The sequence below is a fragment of the Lucilia cuprina genome, chromosome 3 (assembly GCF_022045245.1).
Source record: "Lucilia cuprina isolate Lc7/37 chromosome 3, ASM2204524v1, whole genome shotgun sequence".
NCBI lineage: Eukaryota > Metazoa > Arthropoda > Insecta > Diptera > Calliphoridae > Lucilia > Lucilia cuprina.
In genome coordinates this window covers 37,559,835-37,582,695 of record NC_060951.1, presented here as the reverse complement: position 1 = coordinate 37,582,695, position 22,861 = coordinate 37,559,835, and the positions used below count along the sequence as shown (strand labels likewise).

The 22,861-nt window shown below is 26.8% G+C and overlaps 1 protein-coding gene and 1 long non-coding RNA gene across 3 annotated transcripts in view; one reads left to right on the top strand and one right to left on the bottom strand.

The window, feature by feature from the left end:
- Nucleotides 1-7,344: 7,344 nt before the first annotated feature.
- LOC111682360 overlaps nt 7,345-22,861 on the top strand; it is a 48,328-nt gene continuing 32,811 nt past the window's right edge. Inside the window, exons 1-2 of one of the 2 annotated variants that reach the window (XM_046945710.1) lie at nt 7,354-7,407; nt 8,977-9,139. The gene's annotated coding sequence lies outside the window, so the exon portion shown is untranslated. Of the gene's footprint in view, nt 7,408-8,976; nt 9,140-22,861 lie in introns of both variants that reach the window. The other variant, XM_023444291.2, reaches the window with a different exon arrangement.
- LOC124418693 overlaps nt 17,553-22,861 on the bottom strand; it is a 97,295-nt gene continuing 91,986 nt past the window's right edge. Inside the window, exon 4 of the long non-coding RNA XR_006940155.1 lies at nt 17,553-17,705. This is a non-coding gene — a long non-coding RNA (uncharacterized LOC124418693). The remainder of the gene's footprint in view (nt 17,706-22,861) is intronic.

The following is a 22,861-nucleotide window of genomic DNA, read 5'->3' as shown; positions in this document are numbered from 1 at the left end:
ATACAAATATGTATACATACATATGTACATATGTTTGTATGTAGAAGTAAAATTATATTAAAATGAAAATTGTTGCATGAGTTTTACATTAAATTTAATATTGTGTTTTAAAATTAAGTAAATTAAAAGAAAAACAAAAAAGAAACAAAAATAAACTCTTTTAGGGAAGTATTTAAGATTTAATAGTTAAAAAACCACAACAACAGCAACATATAATGAATGAATCAAGAGTTCAAATCAGACTTGATGCTGGATCTCTTATGTTCCTCTACACTTTTACAGCATATTCACTGAAACAATTAAGTTCATGACTTTGAGAGAGAATTTGCCTTAAAAACAAATTCAAATTGTTTTCATTCCAAAACAAACTAATTTTTTAATGAAGTTTCATTTAAACTTTAAAAAATGTAAACAATTTTCTTTTGATATTTCTTTTTTTTGTGTTTAACAATTTTCAATATTAAGAGCAGCCTTGATTGTAAATTGCTGCAGGTATTAATTTATTTTCGAAAATTATTTTAAATTTTCCTCTTACCAAATCAACAAACAGTAGCTTGTTTATAAGTAATTTTATTTTTAGCTTAATTACAAATTAATAAAACTATTAATATTTATATTTAATGCTAGAGTTATTTGGAATTTATAACAATTTTAACTAATATTATTATTGGGTTTAAATCTTATGGGTTTGACTAGCTGAATTTGTTCATGCCAATAAATTTAAATCAAAGATTATTTAACAAATTAGTTTTAATTGAAATTTGCATTTGTTATAAGAATTTTTAACATAAATTACAAACCATGATTTTAAACGAAATTAACATTCTTGAATAGCGAATATGAAAACGTTAAAAGCGAAGGTCTACATATTCACAATCAGTTTTAAATATAAAACATAACCAACTCTTTATCAATTCTCTATAAAAATAGTTATTAGCTTTTCATATAAATAATTTAAGACGTTTAGTTTTCCTATAAAAAATATTAGTTTACTAAAGAAATCTTTAACAGTAATCAGTTATCTATGGAAAACAGCGATCAGAATTCTGTTTTTTTTTGATACTTTAACAGCGACCAGCTTTATATTTTCTCCTTAAAACTCTAACAATAGTCAGTTTTTTATAAAAATCTTTTAAAGCGATCAGTAATCTATAAAATATTTTAGCAGCGATTAGTTTTTATATTAAATTTTAACAACGATCAGTTTTTAATTAAAAGTTGTAGATTTCTTAAAGAAATCTCCAACAGTCATCAGTTTTATATTGAAAATTTTAACAAAGTTCGGTTTTCGGATCTGTTACCTCAGTAGTGATATGTTTTTTATTAATCGATCAGTTTACCTTCAAAAAACTCTACGAGCGATCAGTTTTCTATATAAAACTTAAAATACGATCAGTTTTCTATAGAAAACTTTAAATACGATCAGTTTTCTATAGAAAACTTTAAATACGATGAGTTTTCTATAGAAAACTTTAAATACGATCAGTTTTCTATAGAAAACTGTAATAGTGATTAGTCATCTATAAAATGTTTTTGCAACGATCAGTTTTTATATAAATTGTTAAAAGCGATCAGTTTTAAATTAAAAATTAGGAAAACTCTAACAGTGATTTGTTCTATACGGAGAACTTCAACAGCGATCACTATTATATATAGAAAAATTTTTATATTGATCTGTTTTTTAGATCAGATCAAATAAACTATACAGGCGACATATAACTTTAAAAGTGCTCAGTTTTTTAAACAAAAATTAGGTGATCATTTTTCTACTATAGAAATTTTTAAATGCGATCAGTTTACTATATAAAACTTTAAATTCAATCCATTTTGTATAGAAACCTTTAAGAGCTATCAGTTTACTATACAAAACTTTTATTACGATCAGTTTTCTATAGAAATCTTTAATCTATAGACAATTTTAATATTAAATTTAAAACAAATAATTTTCTCTATAGAATTCTAACAGTGATCAGTGTTTTGTTTTCTTAGACAGCATTAAAAACGATCTGTATTCCATAAAAAAAATTAACTGCGATCAATTTTTAATTGATCAGTTTTCTAAAGAAAAAAACATCAGTTTTTACATAAAACCTTAACAGCGATCAGTTTATTATAGAAAACATTAACAGCGGGTACTATTCTATTACTAATTTTTTAACAGCGATCAGTTTTCTTTAAAAGTTTATCATATTTTATAGAAAAATTTAAATGCGATCCTTTTTTCTATGGAAAATATCAAAAACGAAAATTTTTCTATATACAACTTTAATAGAGATCACTTTTTTTCAGAAAACTTTAACAGCCATCTGTTATCTTTAAAGAAATCTCACAGCTTTTTTTCTGTATAAGCAAGCTAGCAACAATGTTAGTTTTATAGAAAATATTAACAGCGATTAGTATTATATAACAAATTTTTAACAGCGATCAGTTTTCTGTAAAAATTTATCAGATTTTATAGACAAATTTAAATGCGATCGTTTTTTTATGGAAAACTTTAAAAACAATCATTTTTCTATATACAACTTCAATAGAGATCACTTTTCTTCAGAAAACTTTAACAGCGATCTGTTAAAACTTTAAAAACAATCATTTTTTATATACAACTTCAATAGAGATAACTTTTCTTCAGAAAACTTTAACAGCGATCTGTTATCTTTAAACAAATGTCCCTGCTAGCAACAATGTTAGTTTTATAGAAAACATTAACAGCGATAAGTATTACATAAGTTCATCAGATTTTATAGACAAAATTAAATGCGATCGGTTTTCTATGGAATATTTCAAGAACGATCATTTGTCTATATACAACTTCAATAGAGATCACTTTTGTTTAGAAAAATTGAACAGCAATCTTTTATACAGAAAACTTGTAAGCAAGCTAGCAACAATGTTAGTTTTATAGAAAATATATACAGCGATTAGTGTTATATAACCAATTTTTAACAGCGATCAGTTTTCTGTAATAATTTATCAGATTTTATAGACAAATGTAAATGTGATCGTGAACGTGTACGATAATTTTTCTGTTTAATGATCTGTTATTGTTAAACAACTTTTACAGTGATCACTTCTCGATATATAAAATTTAACAAAATGTAAGTAAAAAAGAAAGAAATGTATAATTTTTCGTAATAATATTACAATCAGACAAATTTAATTTTAAATCTCTCCTTATGCAACCACCTTTAACAAATTAAAATTAGGTAATTGATAAATATGTGACAAGAATATTTAAACAGATTCAAGTGAATGCACCAACCTAAACACACACACACACTTATTTCTATTACATTTATTTATCGCAAAAAAAACTATCAACAAAAGTCTTTTCTTACGCCCTTTACCTCACATCTAGTCATCAAACATTTATTTGTCTGTCTGCACTTATGCAACACTTGCCACAAACACGTGATTATTTTTTTAAAAAAATTATAAACAAATTAAGTTAAAGAAAAAACCATATAAACAAAAACAATTACAAAAGAGAGAGAGAGATAAATAAAGTGAAAATTTAATTTTGTGTGTTTCATTTTTTTCTTACCATTTAAACGCTAAAACATGGTGGTATTAAGTGTGAATGTTTTTAAATTTTTTTTCGATATTATGCCAAACATGTTACAGAGTAATAAATATTTAAATAAATAGATTACACATGCAATCATAAAAATTAATATTAAAAGAAAAAAATGTGATGAGATTAAAATCTAATTTAGTGGACACTTTCAACACCAAAGTTTGACTACAGCAGTTTGGTTATCAATTGAATACTTCCACTAAAACAAAAGACTTAAGACACATACTTTTTTCTACTAACTTACTATAACAAGTTTGTTTTCTAAGTTTTACGTTTTAGTTGAACAAATTTTGTTAAATATTTTAGTATTTTTATTTCTTTTTTTTCAATACGATATACTTAAATAAATATTAATGGCATGCGATCAAAGTAAATCATCGCATTAAATAAAAAGTATGAAATAATATATAAATATTTTAAAAACGTGACCATACCTCCCCGTTTTAAAGCACTTTATTTGAAAAATGTCTTTGTTTTTGTTAAATAAATGTGTTTTTTTTTTTTTTTTTCTTAGTAAACGTCTTTTAAACACGTTCAAGTCACGATATTGGTAACATTTCTGGAACAAATAGAAAAAATACTAAGAATTATTGTATTTAATAAATAAAACACAAATTTTAATAACATGTTTTGGAAATAATGTGACATACCGAAATTGAATTTAACCCTGTGAACATATAAAATCGGTCAGTTTTCTAAAAAAAATTCTTTAGAGTGATCAGTTTTCTTTAAAAGTGATCAGCTTTTTATAGAAAACATTACCAGGGATCTGATTGTAATAGAACATTTATTTTAAAAGCGATCAGTTGTCAATTTGTAACATCGATCATTCTTCTAAAGTGTACTTTTAAAAACGATCAGAAAACTTGATTAGCGATCAGTTTTCTATAGAAAACTTTTGATCACATTTTCTATAGATCATTTTTCCATAGAAGACTCATATTTAACAGTGATCACTTTTCTATAAAAGACTTGAAAACTTGAACGCCGACAATTTAATATAAAAGATTTAAACAGCGATCAATTTTCTATAAAGCGATCAGTTTTCCATAGAAAACTTAGAAAATTTAAACAGTGATCACTTTTATATAGAAAACTCCAAAAGCGACCACTTTATTATAGATATTTTTAACAGCGATCAGTTATCTTTAGACAACTTTTATAGTGATCAGTTTCATTAAAAGTGATCTCTTTTCAATAGAAAATTATAACAGCAATCAGAGGAGAACTTTTAAAAACGATCAGAAACTTGAACAGCGATAATTTTGCTGTATAAAACTTTAGATTATTTTTGATTGCGTTAAAGACAACTTTAACGCAATCAATTTTATATAGAAGATTTAAACAGCGATCACCTTTCTATTTAGTTTCCCATAGAAAACTTTAACGGCAATCGGTTTTCTGTAGAAAATTTAAGCAGTGAACACTTTTACATAGAAAACTTTAAAAGCGATCACTTTTATATAGATAATTTTAACAGCGATCAGTTTTATATATAAAACTTTTATAGTGATCAGTTTCATTAAAAGTGATCAGCATTCAATAGAAAATGATAACAGTAATCAGTTTTTTAAGGAGAGCTTTTTAAAGCGATCACTTTTTCTATATATCATTTTTCCATAGAAGACTCAGATTTAGCAGTGATCACTTTTCTATAAATCACTTGAACATCGGTCAGTTTTATATAGAAAACTTGAACGGCGATCAATTTTATATAGAAGATCTAAACAGCGATCACTTTTCTATAGATAACTTTAAAATTGATCAGTTTCCCATCGAAAACTTAAACGGCAATCAGTTTTCTATAGAAAATATTTAAACAACGATCACTTTTATATAGAAAATTCTAAAAGCGATCAGTTTTCTATAAATAAATTAAACAGCGATGAGTTTTATTTACACTACTTTTATAGTGATCAGTTTCTTAAAAATAAGGATAACTTTTAAAAGCGATCAGAAAACTAGGTCAGCGATATTTTTTTCTATGGTAAATTTTTACATATTTAACAGCGTTCACTTTTGTATAAAACACTTCAATAGCGAACTTTAAACATAGATCACTTTAGATAACTTTAAAAGCGATCAGTATTCTATATAAATCAATCATATATAAATCACTTTTCGATATAAAACGTTAAGAGTTGATTCTATAGAAAACTTTAACAGCGATCAGTTTTCTATGTACAACTTTAATAGTGATCAGTTTTCTATAGGTATGGAAAGTATTCAATTCTATATAGAAAACATTGTTTTTAATTCAAAACGCTGTTGGAAAGCGACTTCACTTTAAAAGTGATATTTTTACTACAGAAAACTTGAACAGTGATCAGTATTCTATAAAAAACTTTATAAGTGATCACTGATCACTTATCAATAGGAAATTTCCACAATGATCGGTTTTCTCAAAAGACTTGTTTGTTGAAAGTCAAAGTTTCTTCGCTGATCATTTTTCTCTATTTCTTTGTAAAAGGAATATTTTAATTATGAAAAAAATGGATTATTTAAACACAAATAAGAAAAAATCATTTAAAAATACAGTGAAAAGCAAAATTATTTAACTCGTGGAATATTTTTTGTCTTCACCAATAAATAAATCTTTAAATTAAAGGTTAAATGCAAAAACTCTTTTATTTTTATACAAATCGTTACTCATTTTCTTAGCATTTTTTGTACTTTTAAATGTTCTGCTTCAATACCTAACGATGACATTTCATTATAAACAAATATAAATATTTTCAAGGTTTTTTGTTTGAAACTTTTCTATTTGTATATGAATGAAACTCCATAACTTAAAAAAATACAAGTTAAAATCTTTTGTGTGGCTTATGTGGGGGAGAGATAACTAATTTTGGCAATAAAATATTACCACAATGCGGTAGGTAATATTACAATTGAAATATTAAGAATATATGTATATTGATATTTTATATTACTTTATATATCATTCAAAACCAAACATTTGACCATTTTATTGCATTTATAAAATTAGCAAATGAAAAATAATAATAGTTTTTTTTTGTTTTGGTTTAAAAGGAGTGTCCATAAATTCCAAAAACTTATATATTTAACCATTGATATAAATCTTAAATCAAATGTAAATGCAAATAGTATGTACGTACTCATTCGTACAATATAATTAAAATTTATTTTTGCAAAAAATATTAATTTAGGTTCAAAAGATTTATCTTATAAAATATTCATAGTTTTTATTGTTTTTTGTTTAATACACCCAACTTTTTTCATTTTACTGGGTTTTTTTCTAAAACAAAGAAGGTTAAGGTATAATTAAAATGCGGTTTTAAAATGATGACTCTATTTACAAAACCTTTTTTAATGTTTAATAAAATAGCTGAGTAGTACATGATTCAATTACATGAGGTTGTACAGCTAAAGAAAACGTACATTAAATGATTTAGTATAGTGATCTTGATGAAATTAACAAAACGTAGATGTAAATACTTGAATTAAAATTGAAATTATATATATTTCTTTTTTGCTTTATCGCAAAGAAAAACTTTTTCTTATAAAAATCGGTTATTAAAATCTAAAGTTAAAAATACCTTTAATAAAATTTAACGATTTTCTATAACTAAAACAAAAGACTTAAGTGACAAACTTGTTAATTGTTTACTTATAATTTCAGGTTTGTTTTCTAAGTCTTTTGTTTTCTTAAGTATTTTTTTATAAGTTTTTTCTTATATTGGTAGTTTTATAAGATAAAATGTTATTTTTATATTAAATTCTTTTTTAAATAATTTCTTTTTATTTTCAGATTCAGATCAACATTTGGTTTTGAAAGTGCTACTAAGGAAATTACCACAATTTGCTAAATGGTAAATAAATATTATTGATTAATATTAAAAACACAGAACTTTAATTTGTTTACTTTAATTACTAATAAACTAACAGTAGTATGTAGGATGGCTTATGTTTTGTATTCCAAAAATTTTGTATCGTTCTCACTTAAGAGTTTTATGTTATATTGTAATTCTATGAGACTTGGTCTTTTTGGATTTAGTGCCATTCTTAGCCTTTTTCTAGCCTTGTTTTTTAAGCATTTTAGCCTTTTCCGACCATTTTTTATGTCCGATTTAGCTACATGCGACCTTAAGATCCCTAGATAGTAGCACAAATTGCTTTAATCAGAAAAAATCGTTAATTTTTATGAAATATTGGTTTTCTAATACAGCATGGGGATTTACACGACATGTGTGTTTTCATAGTTTAAATGTTTCCATGATTAAACCCAAAACAAAAGTGAATAGGAAATTTTAATCTAGTATTGGTCCTGGATCCAAAATTTTTGTTTTAAACTCGGAAACTACTAGTCAAATCCTTCTGGAAATTCCAATGAAATACTGAATTCCGATGCTGTGACCGAAAATGAACTCAGAATAGGCCTGGGCCAATATTTCTTCAAAATTTAACAAAAAATTTTAATTCTGAACAATTAGCGCTATTATTTCTGAATGTTGAGGACAAGAACTAAATTTTGGGAGTTAACCTTGTTTTTTTAATTATTATCTTTTTCTCTTATTTTTATATTTTGTATGAAAAATTTTCGGATTCGCGCCTGTACTAGACAATGTAAAATTAAATTTCGTTGAAAAATTGTTCTGAATTAATTTTCGAGTTCAGCATAGGTTTTAGTTTTGAATACAAAAATTTAGTTATCTTTGGTCCCAAGATGCGGAGATAATCATGTTTTTGAATATTAGACCCTGGTCCATTTATAGTCCATTTTTGGGGTTAAGCATGGAGATTTAGCGGAAAGGAAAGTTTCAATATTTTGATGAAGTATTGATCCTAGGTCCAACATTAGTTAGTTAGGTAGTTAGTTAGTTAGTTAGTTAGTTAGATAGTTAGGTAGTTAGTTAGTTAGTTAGGTAGTTAGTTAGTTAGTTAGTTAGTTAGTTAGTAAGTTAGTAAGTTAGTTAGTTCGTTACTTAGTTAGTTAGTTAGTCAGTCAGTTAGTTAGTTAATTAGTAAGTTAGTTAGTTAGTTAGTTAGTTAGTTAGTTATTTAGTTAGTTAGTTAGTTAGTTAGTTTAGTTAGTTAGTCAGTTAGTTAGTTAGTGAGGTAGGTGGTAAGTTACTAAGTTAGTTAGTTAGTTAGCTGCTTCCTTTCTTTGAAAGGCGTTTCTCACGAAGTAACAATGAGTGCAGTATTAACCCAATTCTTAAATTGTATCTGAAATGCGATATCACAGATTGTCAATATATAATCTTTAAAATTTTGTAATATTTTCTGTTCTAGTCTGTCAATTTTGTTAACCATAATCACATCGCTAGAAACTATTTCATAATTATTAAATTTTATATTTTTGTGGTTAAAAATTTTCTATAATTTGTTCATTATTTTAATTCTTAATAATATTTTTTTTATTTCTAAACTGCTACTAGTTTTGTTTCTTCAAGATTTGGTTATAAAGATGCTGGTATATTATGTTACCTATTATTGCTTAACTTGATTCTCAAATCTCCCACCAAGATGTCTGTCTAAAAATATACATTTTTAGAATTTAAGAAAACTCTAACTACAACAGCAGCCACAACAATAATAATAGTAAGTAATAAGAAGCCAGAAAATTCAAAACATAACATAGAAAAGGCTATAGTATTATAAAAAATTTACACGATTTCTAGTAAAAAAACAGAAAACACTATTAAAAGAAATTTTTTCTACTTTTCATATTGAAAACATTTTATTATTGTTTAGATCCTTAAGTTTATATATATTGTGAAACAAAAAAATATTAAATTTTTGTAAATGGTGTTAAATACTTGCCATATTCTCTTCAGACTTCTTAATATTGATATTGTTTTTGCTGTTCGTATTGTCTAATATTTACTTCTATGTTATTATATGTATTTTTTTGTAGCAATTTTTTTTATTTAACAAAAAGTGTGCAACATTTGTTGCATTTATTGCAAATATTATGTGTTTGTTGTTTTTATTGTTATTGTTGTCATGTACTTACTAGTTGTTGCTGCAAGTTGCTTTAGGCCTGCTTTAAAATTTATGACATTCATTGAGTATTGTATCTATTGTCTGCTGAAACCAACAACAATACTAATAACAATAATATTGTGATCATATCATGTTGTTGTCGCCATCGTCTTTGTTGACGTTTTTTTTTTTTTTGAACATTTTCTTTAACATTTTCAAGTTTTCCTTTTGGCTTTTATGTTTGATTTTTGCTGTGCAGTTTTGCTTTAACTTTTTTGCTTGCAATTTATTTTTGCTTTTGTTTTACAAACTATTTCTTTGTTATGTGTGAAATTATTTTTCTCAAATATTTTGCATATTTGATTGTAGATGTTTTGGATGTAGAGGGATTTTTTTTAAAGCAAATTGTTCAAACCATGAACTGAATTTGATGTGAAATATTTTTAAGTTAAAATATATAAGATATTATTTGTAGTTTAGTTGTGTAACTCTATTATTGCAAAGTAGTGTTTTGTATAAAGACATCAGTAGAGATTGATTGAAAATTACTTAAATCTAGATTTTATAAATAGTTTTTTATTTCCGTTACAAAATATATTTGATAATTCTTCTCTAACAAACTAAACATATTTGTTAGATTTGTAGTAAAACTGTAAACATGTATTTGTGTCTATAGATCGTACAAATAATTACATTATATTAAATGATGTTTTGAAGGAGGACCTTAAGCCATAGGGGCACATTTTGCCAAATTGTTTCACTTAAAAATCGATCAGTATATATTATTGCATTATTAGTTTATGTTTTCCTTTGATGACAATACACTTTTCATAAAAATTTGACAATTTGATTTTATATTTGATCGAAGACTCTTCAAAACTAGTGGCTAAAGGTTCCCCTTCATAAAATTTTGTATTTATATAAACATTTTATTTACATTGCATTTATTAGTAATTTGTCCTTTTTTCTTAGGTAATAAAAATAAACCAGGAACATCAAGAATATTATATCCTAAATTAAGAAGCAGCAGTAGCGTTATTATCAAAAACACAGGATTTCCAGCACAATCACATACACATATACACACACACACATACACATATACACACACACACATATATAACACACAAATCGCGAGCAAGACGAGAGAAAACGTTAAAGAAAACTAGTTCTTTTCTCTATATATATGTATTTAAACAGATTTAAGCTGCTAGAATAATTTAAAACAGTAGAATTGCATTTTTAAGGTTATTATTCGATTACTTTCAGAGAAAATATTCTTACAAGACAATAACAATTGTAATATTATTTTTTTATTTTTTACAAATATATTTAAAAGTAAAATAAATAAAATAAATGTGATAATATATTGTAGTTTTAAAATTGCTTCTTGTTTTATTAGGACACCTTTAAAATGTTGTTAGATAAAATCCTATAAATGTTAGATAAAACCTTTTATAACATGTATTTTGACTATTATGTTAACAAAAATAAATTAATCAAAATGGGATTATCAACTTAAAATTTCACAGGGAGATAGAAGAAATAACGTTCTTTAAGATGTACATAAATAAATTTTAGAAAATGTAATGCTTAAGTGTTATAAGCGTTTTTAAATTTTAAGCTTTAATTAAAGTTAGGAGGAGTGACAGTTTGTGTAAAAGCTTAACTATATCGGGTAGCTTATTTTCTTGGCTTTTAAACAACACTAATTTCGTTTATATATTCCAAGAATTTTCGAAGTTATAGGTAAAAAAGTAAAACCTTCTAATGACCGTATTGTTAACACAAAACGCTTAGGACTGTTTTCCTTTTTTTGTAATAACATCTGTGCAAAGAGGAATATCAACTTGAAACTTTACAGCCAGATAGAATATAATATGGACTACATGATAGTAACAAAATAAAATTATACAATTGTTTAACTTCTATGTTATAAACGTTTTCATAATTTACGCCTTAATTTCAACTAGTGGGCGTGGCAGTCGTCGAAGTTTTTTCATCCTGCTGGGAAGCCCATATTCCCAGCTTTCATATGAGTCCAATATCTCCCAAATATTTCTAAAACTATACAATTTATAAGCAAAATTGTAAAATTGTCATTAGGAGAATTACTTTCTACCAGGTTCTGTTCACCTATTACTTCACAAAAAAAGTGAAATTGATTTTTTCAGTTTTTTGGTGAATTTTGTGATCCGATATTTTTCGGTTATAACTTCCACATTATTAATCAAAATGCTTTGAAATTTAGCATATAGATAGAGCAGAATTTTGGCTTTGGCGTGGTATAACTAAAAACTTACTAAGCGTGTTAAGTTTGTGCTAAAAGCGTTTTTATTTTTAGCTTTTGAAATTGGGAAGGTGTTTGTGATATCTGGTGAAAAATTTTACATCTATGATGTAGCCCGTTTTCCATTCTATCAGATGAGATAAATTTCATGCCAATAGAGTTGATACTTTGGATGTTATGGATAAATTAGTGAAACAGTTCATGAGCATCAAAATTAAACATAAAACGCTCCAGAATGTTTTACATTTTATTAAATAACTTCAAAACTATTAACACTATTACCTTGAAATTTCATATACATATAGACAAATTCATGTTCTTTAAGATGGAGAAAAATAATTTTTTGAAAATTAATAGCTTTAGTGTTAGAAGCGTTTTTAAACTTTAAGGTTTAATTTAAAATAGGGGGCGTGGCAATTTCTGTAAATAGTCACCTGTATGATGTAGCCCGTTTTCCACTCTATCAGATGAGACAAATTTCACGCCAATAGAGTTGATATTTTGGAAGTTATGCATAAATTAGTGAAACAATTCATAAGCACCAAAATTGAACATAAAACGCTCCGGAATGTTTTACTTTTTCTTTAATAACTTCTAAACTAATTATTATATTACCTTGAAATTTCATATACAGATAGAAAATTTAATGTTCTTTAAGATGGAAAAAATAAAATTTGGAAAGTTAATAGCTTTAGTGTTGTAAGCGTTTTTAAACTTTAAGGCTTAATTTAAAATAGGGGGCGTGGCGGTTTCTGTTAATGGTTACGTGTAATGGGTAGCTCATTTTCCAAGCTTTCAAATGAAACTAATTTCGTTGAAATATTTCTATAACTTTGGAAGTTATTAGTTATTTAGTGAAAATGTCTAATGGTCGTAATTTTAAAAACAAAATGCTTATTGTTGTTTTGGTTATTTTGTAATAACTTCTCTGTTAATAGGAATATCAACTTGAAATTTCACACTCAGACAGAATGAAATATGGACTACAAGATGGTAAAGAAATAAATTTGAAAAATTATTAAGCTTCTGTGTTATAAACGTTTTTGTATTTTACGCCTTATTTTCAATAAGTGGGTGTGGTAATGGTCGAATTTTTTTCACCCAGCGGGGAAGCCCATATTCCCAGCTTTCATATGAGTCCAATATTTCCAAAATATTCCTAAAACTGTTGCAGTTATAAGCATAAATGTGAAATTGTCATTAGGAAAATTACTTTCTACCAGGTTCTGTTCACCTATTACTTCACAAAAAAAGTGAAATTGATTTTTTCAAAATTTTGGGGAATTTTGTGGCTCGATGTTTCTTCGTCATAACTTTGCCAATATTGACCCAAATCCTTTGAAATTTCGCATATAAATAGAGCAGAATCTTGGCTTTGGCGTGGTATAACGAAAAATTTATTAAGCGTTTTGTGCTAGTCTTAAAAGCGTTTTTATTTTTAGCTTTTGAAATTGGGAAGTTGCTTGTGATATCTGGTGAAAAATTTTACATCTGTGATGTAGCTCGTTTTCCATTCTATCAGATGAGACAAATTTCATGCCAATAAAGCTGATATTTTGGAAGTTATGGATAAATTAGTGAATTAATTTATAAGCACCAAAATTTAACATAAAACGCTCCTGAGTGTTTTACATTTTCCTAAATAACTTCAAAACTATTAACACTATTACCTTGAAATTTCATATACATATAGACAAATTCATGTTCTTTAAGATGAAGAAAAATAGTTTTTTGAAAATTAATAGCTTTAGTCTTGTAAGCGTTTTTAAACTTTAAGGCTAAATTTTAAATAGGGGGCGTGGCAGTTTCTGTAAATAGTCACCTGTATGATGTTGCACGTTTTCCATTCTATCAGATAAGACAAATTTCATGCCAATAAAGCTGATATTTTGGAAGTTATGGATAAATTAGTGAAACAGTTCATGAGCATCAAAATTAAACATAAAACGCTCCGGAATCTTTTACATTTTATTATATAACTTCAAAACTATTAACACTATTACCTTGAAATTTCATATACATATAGACAAATTCATGATCTTTAAGATGGAGAAAAATAATTTTTTGAAAATTAATAGCTTTAGTGTTGTAAGCGTTTTTAAACTTTAAGGCTTAATTTAAAATAGTGGGCGTCTCAGTTTCTGTAAATAGTCAACTGTATGATGTAGCTCGTTTTCCACTCTATCAGATGAGACAAATTTCACGCCAATAGAGTTGATATTTTTTAAGTTATGCATAAATTAGTGAAACAATTCATAAGCACCAAAATTGAACATAAAACGCTCCGGAATATTTTACATTTTCTTAAATAACTTCGAAACTAATGATTCTATTACCTTGAAATTTCATATACAAATAGAAAATTTAACGTTCTTTAAAATGAAAAAAAATAAATTTTGGAAAGTTAATAGCTTCAGTGTTAAAAGCGTTCTTAAACTTTAAGGCTTAATTTGAAATAGGGAGCGTGGCAGTTTCTGTAAATAGTTACGTGTATTGGGAAGCTCATTTTCCAAGCTTTCAAATGAAACTAAATTCGTTAAAATATTTCTATAACTTTGGAAGTTATTAGTTAATTAGTGAAACTGTCTAATGGTCGTAATGTTAAACACAAAATGCTTACTGTTGTTTTGGTTATTTTGTAATAACTTCTCTGTTAATAGGAATATCAACTTGAAATTTCACACACAGACAGAATGTAATATGGACTACAAGATTGTAAAGAAATAAATTTGAAAAATTATTAAGCTTCTGTGTTATAAACGTTTTTGTATTTTACGCCTTATTTTCAATAAGTGGGCGTGGCAATTCTCGAAATTTTTTCACCTAGTGGGGAAGCCCATATTCCCAGCTTTCATATGAGTCCAATATTTCCAAAATATTCCTAAAACTGTTGCAGTTATAAGCATAAGTGTAAAATTGTCATTAGGAAAATTACTTTCTACCAGGTTCTGTTCACCTATTACTTCACAAAAAAAGTGAAATTGATTTTTTCAGTTTTTTGGTGAATTTTGTGATCCGATGTTTTTTGGTCATAACTTCCACATTATTATTCCAAATGCTTTGAAATTTTGCATATAGATAGAGCAGAATCTTAGCTTTGGCGTGGTATATCTAAAAATTTATTAAGCGTTTTGTGCTAGTCTTAAAAGCGTTTTTATTTTTATCTTTTCAAATTGAGAATGTGGTTCTGATATCCGGAAACAAATTTTACGTCCATGATGTAGCCCGTTTTCCATTCTATCAGATGAGATAAATTTCATGCCAATAGAGTTGATACTTTGGATGTTATGGATAAATTAGTGAAACAGTTCATGAGCATCAAAATTAAACATAAAACGCTCCGGAATCTTTTACATTTTATTAAATAACTTCAAAACTATTAACACTATTACCTTGAAATTTCATATACATATAGACAAATTCATGTTCTTTAAGATGGAGAAAAATAATTTTTTGAAAATTAATAGCTTTAGTGTTAGAAGCGTTTTTAAATTTTAAGGCGTAATTTAAAATAGGGGGCGTGGCAGTTTCTGTAAATAGTCACATGTATGATGTAGCGTTTTCCACTCTATCAGATGAGACAAATTTCACGCTAATAGAGTTGATATTTTGAAAGTTATGCATAAATTAGTGAAACAATTCATAAGCACCAAAATTGAACATAAAACGCTCCGGAATGTTTTACTTTTTCTTTAATAACTTCGAAACTAATGACTTACTTTCTACCAGGTTCTGTTCACCTATTACTTCACAAAAAAAGTGAAATTGATTTTTTCAGTTTTTTGGTGAATTTTGTGATCCGAAGTTTTTCCATCATAACTTCCACATTATTATTCCAAATGCTTCGAAATCTAGCATATAGATGGAGCAGAAATTTAGCTTTAACATGGTATAACTAAAAACTTACTAAGCGTGTTAAGTTTGTGCTAAAAGCGTTTTTATTTTTAGCTTTTGAAATTGGGAAGGTGCTTGTGATATTTGGTGGAAAATTTTACATCTATGATGTAGCCCGTTTTCCATTCTATCAGATGAGATAAATTTCATGCCAATAGAGTTGATACTTTGGATGTTATGGATAAATTAGTGAAACAGTTCATGAGCATCAAAATTAAACATAAAACGCTCCGGAATCTTTTACATTTTATTAAATAACTACAAAACTATTAACACTATTACCTTGAAATTTCATATACATATAGACAAATTCATGTTCTTTAAGATGAAGAAAAATACTTTTTTGAAAGTTAATAGCTTTAGTGTTGTAAGCGTTTTTAAACTTTAAGACTTAATTTGAAATAGGGGGCGTGGCAGTTTCTGTAAATAGTCACCTGTATGATGTAGCTCGTTTTCCACTCTATCAGATGAGACAAATTTCACGCCAATAGAGTTGATATTTTGGAAGTTATGCATAAATTAGTGAAACAATTCATAAGCACCAAAATTGAACATAATGTCTAATGGTCGTAATGTTAAACATAAAGTGCTTACCACTGTTTTAGTTATTTTGTAATAATTTCTCTGTTAATAGGAATATCAACTTGAAATTTCACATATAGATAGAGCAAAATATGGTCTACAAGATTGTGAAGAAATGAGTTTGTAAAATTATTAAGCTTTTGTGTTGTAAACGTTTTTATATTTTACGCCTTATTTTTAATAAGTGGGCGTGGCAATTCTCGAAATTTTTTCACCCAGCGGGGAAGCCCATATTCCCAGCTTTCATATGAGCCCAAAATCTCCCAAATATTCCTAAAACTGTAGTAGTTATAAGCAAAATTGTAAAATTGTCATTAGGAAAATTACTTTCTACCAGGTTCTGTTCACCTATTACTTCACAAAAAAAGTGAAATTGATTTTTTCCATTTTTTGGGGAATTTTGTGATCCGATGTTTTTTGGCCATAACTTCCACATTATTATTTCAAATGCTTTTAAATTTTGCATATGGATAGAGCAGAATCTTAGCTTTGGCGTGGTATATCTAAAAATTTATTAAGCGTTTTGTGCTAGTCTTAAAAGCGTTTTTATTTTTATCTTTTCAAATTGGGAATGTGGTTCTGATATCCGGAAACAAATTTTACGTCCATGATGTAGCCCGTTTTCCATTCTATCAGATGAGACAAATTTCACGGCAATAAAGTTGATATTTTGGAAGTTATGGATAAATTAGTGAAACAGTTCATGAGCATCAAAATTGAATATAAAACGCTCCAGAATGTTTTACATTTTATTTAATAACTTCTATACTAATGGGGCTATCAACTTGAAATTTCGCAGAAATATAGAAGAAATGACGTTCTTTAAGATGGACATAATTAAATTTTGGAAAATTTAAAGCTTAAGTGTGATAAGCGTTTTTATATTTTAAGCATTATTTAAAGGTAGGTGTTGTAGCATTTTATTTAAAATCTTAACTGTGTCGGGTAGCCTATTTTTCTGGCTTTCAAACCACACTAATTTCGTTTAAATAATTAAAGAGCTTTAGGAGTTATTGATAAATTAGTAAAACTGTCTAATGACGTAATGTTAAACACAAAACGCTTACGAATGTTTTAGTTATTTAGTAATAACTTCTGTGTTAAAAGGAATATTAAGTTGAAATTTTACATGCAAGTATAATGTAAAACGGGCTAGAAGATAGTGATAGAAATATTTGAATAAAAGGTAATACGATTTGAAATGCTCGTAACAGAATATACTTACATATTCTTAAATCTTAAGAGTAAATTAAAAACGATATATATAAAAAAAATATAAATAAGTAATATATTGAACAAAATTAGTTACATAGGATTGTAAAAAGATCTATTATACTGTAGTACTTGTCAGCATAATTGTGTTCTTTCCTCTCAAGATCGGGCTTATTACATGTTTTACTCCAACCAAGGATATCGCTGTAAGAAAATAGAAATGAAAATAGTAATTAATTTAAAATGACGTACAAATATATAAACAAATATTAAAAAGTCGAATATAGTGATTAGTTTCAAACATTTATTTGCATCAGTTGTTGTGCGGTTTTAGTTCACTTGAAGATCATTACTAGTTCAGTTCCAGTTTAGTTCCAGTTCAGTTCTAGTTCAGTTTTAGTTCAGTTCTAGTTCTGTTCTAGTTTAATTCTAGTTCAGTTCTAGTTCAGTTCTAGTTCTGTTCTAGTTTAATTCTAGTTCAGTTCTAGTTCAGTTTTAGTTCAATTCTAGTTCAGTTCTAGTTCAGTTCTAGTTCAGTTCTAGTTCAGTTCTAGTTCAGTTCTAGTTCAGTTCTAGTTCAGTTTTAGCTCAGTTCCAGTTCAGTTCTAGTTCAGTTCTAGTTCAGTTCTAGTTCAGTTCTAGTTCAGTTCTAGTTCAGTTCTAGTTCAGATCTAGTTCAGTTCTAGTTCAGTTCTAGTTCAGTTTTAGCTCAGTTCTAGTTCAGTTCTAGTTCAGTTCTAGTTCAGTTCTAGTTCAGTTCTAGTTCAGTTCTAGTTCAGTTCTAGTTCAGTTCTAGTTCAGTTCTAGTTCAGTTCTAGTTCAGTTCAGTTCTTATTCAGTTCTAGTTCTAGTTCAGTTCTAGTTCAGTTTTAGTCAGTTCTAGTTCAGTTTTAGTTTCGTTCTAGTTCAGCTCTATTAGCTTTTGTTAAGTTCTAGTTTAGTTCTTGGTCAGTTGTAGTTCAGTTCCAGCTCAGTTTTCATTCAGTTATAGTTCATTTCCGGTCCAGTTTTAGTTCATTTTCAATCCAATTTTAGTTCAGTTCTAGTTCAGTTGTAGATCAATTATAGTTTAGTTCTAGTTCAGTTAAAATTTATTTTAAAACATATTATTCACAATTTAAAATAATCATGCAGAAGAATAATTTAATTGTTAAACTGTCCATTAGTTCCTCAAAATGTTTATATGTTTTACATCTATTAAATTAAGAAAATAAAACTAATTGTTATTGACACCATAAACTCTGCAATCTTTAACTCAATTAATTGTAAACAATAAATTTGCAGATTTTTTTTAGTTTTGTTCCTCTCAAATTTATTATCAAACAATCGAATGATCATCATGTAACCATCGATGCTGATGATGATTAAATAATAAAATAACAATTATTTAACGATGATCTTATGGCGTGCGCTTCTAAATTGCTAGTCAAACGGTTGTAAAAATAAAACATCAATAAAAACAAATCAACGGCAAAATACAAAAAGCAAAAAAAAAAATATAAAATGGCCAATGTGCAATAGACACCTGTTTAAAAGATCTCCAAGTCACCGTCTCTTCTTTAACTAAAAGCTAAATTTAAAAAAAAAAAAAAAAACAAATCTGACGTCGATGTAGGAAACATAAAATGGTTAGATACTTAGATATACAACTCGATAGTTTCATCTTCGTCAAAAGTATTGCAAATAACAGATGAGCAGCAATTCACACAAAAAACTAAGAAATTCAGGGGGAAAGATGTGACAATCGTGCTAAACCGTTCTACCATACAAAAAGTCTTTGTAAAAATAGTGTCTATAGTACACTGTGTTGTGATTTTTGCATGTTTTTTAAAGTTTAAATGTTAATTTGTTTACCTAAAGTAGCGTACTTTTAGAAACTATCTTTCGAATGAAATAATTCCCATATTGAAATGCTCTCATCACAGATTTATTAAGCCGTAAGTAGTTTTTGTACAGATTTGTAGCAATATGTTGCTACCAGCAACTTCTTCTTCAAATCCGATTATTACATTTATTTTATACTTAAATAAATATTTTATTTTATATATTTTCAAAAATTTTCCAAGCCGGTTAAATGATTGAATTTGTGTTAAAAAAGGCAATAATTTAAACGTTGTCTCGCCGGTAGCTACAAATCGAAGTATGTACAAAATAATGATGTTTTTTAGTCGTCAATTATTGGTAAATAAGCTCGATTGTTGTGAACATTTAATAGTTTTTTGATGTAACTTGTAAATAAATATTTATTTATTTCGTTTTTGAAATAGAGCTTTGGGTTATATTATAATACCGTGTTGATTGCTTATATTAGGAGAAGGTGACTAAACTAGGGCGCCTAACTATTAAAAATAATTAATGAAAGTTTTTTAAAATTAGAAAGGTTTTCGATTTTGTACAAGGAATGTAAGGTTCTCTAAATACTAGCAACTGCTACTAAAACACGGTTTATACAATATACTATTATATAAAATAAATTTGATCTACTAAAAACGAACAAGAACTGAACTAAACCTATCTAAAACTGAACTAGAACTGAACTAGAACTGTACTGGAACTGAACTAGAACTGAACTAGAACTGAACTAGAACTGAACTAGAACTGAACTAGAACTGAACTAGAACTGAACTAGAACTGAACTAGAACTAGAACTGAACTAGAACTGAACTAGAACTGAAGTAGAACTGAACTAGAAGTGAACTAGAACTGAACTAGAAGTGAACTAGAACTGAACTAAAACTGAACTAGAACTGAACTAGAACTGAAACAGAATTGAACTAGAACTGAACTAGAACTGAACTAGAACTGAACTAGAACTGATCAAGAACTCAACTAGAACAGAAAAATAACTATTATTAAACTAGAATTAAATTAGAACAAAACTAGAACTGAGCTGGATCAATTTTGGTACCACACTTTTAATTACAAAAACTAAGTATAACAATAATCTTATTACTTAAAATTTAACTACCACACTAGAGACGCTAATAAACATTAGCTATAATGGTGTTGAAAATTTGTTTAGCATTTTAATCGTTTAAACATTATGAACAACAAACATTTTTAATTATAAAAGTGAAATTAGTATACAACTTACATATGTGATCAAACGCTTAGCTTAAACAAAAATTTAATATGAATTTTATTTTCTTTCTCTTAAGTGCATTTAAAATTTTTGACTTTATGACCTGTATATTTTATTAGTTCATATTTTTTCTATATGCGGCTGTTAGTTATTTTGTAAAAACAAATTAATTAAGATTTCTATTATCTAAATGATTTTAAAATGTTAATAATTAGCTTAATGTGTGTTTATTTTTATATGGGTCCAAATATAAAGCAACTGCAACAATAGTATTCAGACGATGTTTAAAATGTTGTAGATTTTTTAAACATTTTCTCACGCTTTTTAAATTCTAGTTTCTTTTTAATTTTTCAAAATTGTTCTCTTTTTATATTGCAAATCGTAACAAGTTGTTGTTTATAATAATTGCATATTGGCGGCTATACTTTTCTTCAGCTAAAATGCTGCTACAGTTAGTTGTCTACCCTGAAGTCTGGGAGGTTAAATTTAATCTCTATACATTACGTCTACAACAACAAGGTGTAACCACGAGTGGATTTGTAAGAAATAATCACATGTAATGTATCATGTTCTATTATATTCGAATTTATAATTGAAATTACATTTAAAATAAATTGAATCGAATTGTTATGCATTGTCTGTTTACGACTAAAAAATTATTCCAGATTTATTATGTTGTATTTAGGGTTTCAGTTCAAAGTTAAAGCTTTCTGTTAATTTCTACTTAATTTTTAGTTCAGTTCTAGTTCTAGTTCAGTTCTAGCTCAGTTCTAGTTCAGTTTTAGTTCAGTTCAGTTCAAGTTCAGTTCAAGTTCAGTTCAAGTTCAGTTCAAGTTCAGTTCAAGTTCAGTTCAAGTTCAGTTCAAGTTCAGTTCTAGTTCAATTCTAGTTCAGTTTTAATTCAGTTCTAGTTCAGTTCAAGTTCAGCTCTAGTTCAGTTGTAGCTCAGTTCTAGTTCAGTTTTAGTTTAGTTTTAGTTCAGTTCTAGTTCAGTTCTAGTTCAGTTCTAGTTCAGTTCTAGTTCAGTTCTAGTTCAGTTCTAGTTCAGTTCTAGTTCAGTTCTAGTTCAGTTCTAGTTCAGTTCTAGTTCAGTTCTAGTTCAGTTCTAGTTCAGTTCTAGTTCAGTTCTAGTTCAGTTCTAGTTCAGTTCTAGTTCAGTTCTAGTTCAGTTCAGTTCTGTTCTAGTTCAGTTCTAGTTCAGTATTAGTTCAGTTATTGTTCTAATTCAGCTTTAATTAATTTTCAGGTTATTTATTGAAAATTATGGAGAACACGAATACGCCTTCATAAAATGGCAGAATAATAGAATTTGAAAATGTTCGAGAAAGTGAAAACCCTAGTTGAGTATAATCTTGAAATACCGAATAGGGGTGTAAAATTCTTATGTTTTTTAATTGTTTTAATAGATTTATAATATATATATTTCTATTAAAGTGCATTATTTTATTGTGTATATTATAAATTACAACAAACATTTGACGTTTTCTTTATATAATTTAATTTTTTATTGTACTTTAGATTGAGTTACGTTTTCTATTATTAATTAATTTTGAAGGCTTTCATTTGTTGTGGTGCCCTCTCTGTTAAGAGATTTTTTATTACAATTTTTCAAATTAATTGTTTTGATTTAGAAAATGATTTAACAATGATGTCAGCTCAAGATTAAATTACACGTTTAGTTCAATCTAAAGATTATGCCGCCTTTTTATTGTATTTTTTTTTTTAGAATATATTTTTATAAATTGTTTTTAATATATTTTACTATTTTTATATTTCATTTACGTTTCAATTGCTTGTCACTTTTACTTAATTAGTTTCGTAGTTGCAATTGTGTAATAAAGTGGCATTGAAAAATAATGAATTTTTCCATAGAAAATTTTCTGTTGAGAATTTGATTATGTAACAAATACTTATTACAAAAATATATAATTTCTTTTCAAATAATGTGGGTGGTAATTAAACACATATAAACAAAAGTTCTATAATTTTGTACATCTAACATTTACCTGATGATAGTTTGTTTCTTCTAGAATAAAATAAATATTTTTTCTGCCCACATTTTTCATTAAATTGAAATATTATCTAATATTTCATCAATAAAAGTTAAAATTGTCAGTTAAGTTTCGATAATCATTTAGTTTGTTTTGAAATTTTAAAGAGAATGTTTAAGTGTTTATTATTAAAAAAAAGTTAATTTTATTTAATTTAAAGTCCTTTTAAATAATTTTGTATTATATTTAAAAAAGGTAAATTTTAAAAAGTTTAACATTCCTTTTGG